Source organism: Notamacropus eugenii, chromosome 1, assembly GCF_028372415.1.
Source record: "Notamacropus eugenii isolate mMacEug1 chromosome 1, mMacEug1.pri_v2, whole genome shotgun sequence".
Classification (NCBI taxonomy): domain Eukaryota; kingdom Metazoa; phylum Chordata; class Mammalia; order Diprotodontia; family Macropodidae; genus Notamacropus; species Notamacropus eugenii.
This window is the reverse complement of record NC_092872.1, coordinates 689,463,341-689,467,036: the sequence shown is the minus strand read 5'-3', so window position 1 is coordinate 689,467,036 and position 3,696 is coordinate 689,463,341. Positions and strand designations below refer to the sequence as shown.

The following is a 3,696-nucleotide window of genomic DNA, read 5'->3' as shown; positions in this document are numbered from 1 at the left end:
CTTTCTAGTCTTTTCTTTTTTTAACTCCTGATTTTACTTTTCAATTTCTTTCTTTTTTTCTGTTTAAAGTAACCTGTGATGGACAAGGGCACTAACCTCCTAAGGTCAGAGTCAGTTGGAGCTGGTAGTCATTGGAAGGAGGGTTGGTTGTAGGAACTGGGCTGAGGGGGAAGGTTCCCTGCTCTGCCAGTAGTCCTGAGTGGAAAAGATGAACTGCTTTTTGTGGAGCCCAGGGTGTAGTAAAAGCAGTAATAGGGAGGAATATTGGGCTAGGGAGATGGAAATCACCTTAGTCCATTCCTTCATTTTCTTCTCCCATTTCCCCAGTGGTGGCATTCTCTGCAGTCTTGGAAGCCTCTTCTTCTTTTTTTCTTTTTCTTGGCCTTCCAACTGGCTGAACTCCGAAGAAGTTCTGCATCATGAACTTCAAGCTCAGACTAGAAGAGACCTGATCTGCATGGGACCTTTGGCCCTGGGACCATTGGCCATGGGGAATACTGTGAATTTGAACTGGATAACAAGATCACCTGTCATCTCCTAGAGAACAATGAATGGTTGGAGCAACATATGTTGAATGCATTCCACCACACATATCCAGTCTTTTTTTCATACTCAAATAACCTGAGAGTGAACAGCATGGCATGAAATCACCTCTCCACCTTGCTAAAAAGGCATGTAAAGTTTTCATTTTCAGATCATACTATTGTGAAGGATCTCACTTATAGATGGTAATTCTCTGTCCTGCATCCTTGATCTTTCCCTTTCCTGAGTTCACAGGAACATCCGCAGCACAGACTTCATGGACTTCAAACTTGGCTTTTTCATGGTCTTTCTTCTGCTGATTTGTGGGGTTTTGAATGATTTTTTTCTCCATCGATGACATTTTGCTTCAGTTGTTGGAACAACATACCTTCTATTGATATGCAGTTAAATGAATGGACAAGGGGAGGAGCCAATATGTCAGAGTAGAAGGAAGGATCTGCTCTAGTTCTACCCCTATAGCCTATGAAATACCTGTAAAAAATGACTCTAAATAAATTCTAGAGCACCAGAAAGAAAATGAAAAAACAGAAGACAATGTGAAATATCTCACAGGAAAAACAGCTGGCCTGGAAAATAGATCTAGGAGAGATAGTTTAAAAATTATTGGTTGTCTGAAAATCATGATCAAAAAAGAGCCTGGACATCATCTTCCAAAAAATTAGCATCAAAAACTGCCCTGATGTTCTAGAACCAGAGGGTAAAATAGAAATGGAAAGATTCCACCAAACACTTCCTGAAAGAGATTCCAAAAAGAAAACTCCTAGGAATATTGTAGCTAAATTCCAGAGTTCCCAGGTCAAAGGGAAAATATTACAAGCAGCCAGAAAGAAACAATTCAAGTATTATGGTTATATAATCAGGATAACACTGAATTTAGCAGCTTTTACCCTAAGGGATCAAAGGGCTTGGAATATGATCCAGAGATCAAAGGAGACAGGATTAAAACCAAGAATCACCTATCCAGAAAAGCTGATTATAATACTTCAGAGGGAATAAATGGAATTTCAATGAAATAGAACACTACCAAGCATTCTTGTTGACAAGAAAAGAACTGAATAGAAAATTTGACTTTCACATACAAGAATCAAGAGAAACATGAAAAGGTAAACAGGAAAGAGAAGCCTAAAGGAACTCATTAAAGTTGAACTGCTTACATTCCTACATGGAAAGATGTTATCTGTAAATCATGAGACCTTTTTCAGTATTAGGGTAATTAGAGGGGATATATATGTAGGTGGGTATGGGAATGTTTGTATGTGTATATTATGTATGTGTAGGTATGTATATGTCCATGGGTGTATATGTATGTATATATGTGTGTGTATCTATCTATCTATATCTATATATCTATATACATAGATATATTTATATCTATATCTAGATATATCTATATCTATAGATATATCTATATCCACATCTATCTATCTATCTATCTATCATCTATCATCTATCTATCTATCTATCTATCTATCTATCTATCTCAATACATAGACAGAAGGCACAGGGTAAGCTGAATATGAAGGGAGAATACCTAAAAAGAATAAAATTTACTATTGAATGGAACGTACTAGGAGTAAGAGAAAGAGAGAGGTAGAATGTAGCAAATCACCTCACATAAAAGAGGCAAGAAAGCTTTTACAATGAAAGGGAAGAGGCAGGGAGATGAAACTAGTAACTGAACATTACCCTCATGGGATGTGGCTTAAGGAGGGAATAATACACACTCAATTGGATAAGGAAATCTATTTTACCCTGCAGGAAGGCAAGGGGAAAGAGGATAGGAGAAGGAAGATAATAGAAAGGACAGCAAATTCATCAAAGGGATAATCAGAAGGGAACATTGTTGTGGGAGGACAGGTCAAGGGAAAGAATGGAATAAATGAAAGGCAGGATAGGACAGAGGGAAATGTGGTTAGTCTTTTACAACATAACTATTATGGAAGTGCTTTGCATTGTTACACATGTATGACCTATATTGAATTTCATGTTCTCTCAATGAGGGTGGGTGAGAAGCAAAGGAGAGAATATGGACCTCAAAACTATGAGAATGAATGCTAAAAATTATTTTAGCATGCAATTGGAAATTAAGCTTTACAGGTAATGGAGTATAGAAATCTATTCTACCCTACAGGAAAATAGAGGGGAAGGCAGATGGAAAAAGGGTGGGATATAGAACAAAGAACAGACTGGAGGAAGGGGTGGATGGGGTTCTCGCTGGGGTGGGTGGGTAGAGATGGGGAGAAAAGTTTGAATTCAAATTCTTGTAGAAGTGAATGTTAAGAACTGAAAATAAATAAATTATATATTTTTTATAAAATAAATGTATGGACAAATCTGTCCCAGACATCTCCATTCTGGTTTCCAAGCTTCACCAGGTGCAGGTCTGTATCAGCAAACAGGTGAGCTGCCTTAATCACATCTGTTTTTCTCCCCATCAATGGAGTGCCCTTAAATGAATCAACCAATAGACTCTGGACAACATTTGCAATGAAGCCATCCTGCTCAACCTCTTTGCTCGTGTCCAGAGCTTCCATGGTATGTGAAGGAGGAAGGAGAGCTGCTGAGCAAGAAAATGAAAGGAAGTGGGTGGGCTGGCTGGCAGGCTCACCAAAGTCTTGTCTTTTAAGTTATATTCTGCCGTTACACATTTGAAAATATGAAAGCCATCTCCACAACATGAGGAAGCAGTGAATGAGTACTAAGATGGTTGTCTGTTACGTTGTATGAGATAATCATTGGGACTCAAGAATTGCTTCTGTGCTCTATTACTCATCTAGACATGTAACTATAACACAAGAAGACAGATAAAAGGACCTTTGAAAGATAACAGCATCAATAGAATATTAAAATTAGTTGCAATATTAAAAAAATAAAATGTTACCAAAGAAAAAAAAATAGAGATAGAAGTCACTTTGGGTGTTGACCAGTCCAATTTACTACCATATGAGGAAAATGATTCATAAATATATAGTGATTTTTCCAGCATCACAAAAATTGCTGGGATAGCCATGGTTAGAACCCTGGACTCCTACTTCTCATTTTAATACTCTTTTTCAACAAATTATAGCTGTCTCTTATATCATAAAGATGCTTAATTTCCCCCTTGGAAGATGTTGAATCAATCAATTTTTGTCCTATGATCAAATCTCTTGG

At 37.5% G+C, this 3,696-nt stretch overlaps 1 pseudogene; it reads right to left on the bottom strand.

The window, feature by feature from the left end:
• Window positions 1-289: 289 nt before the first annotated feature.
• LOC140519855 (proliferation-associated protein 2G4 pseudogene) lies at window positions 290-3,077 on the bottom strand (annotated as a pseudogene).
• Window positions 3,078-3,696: the final 619 nt, after the last annotated feature.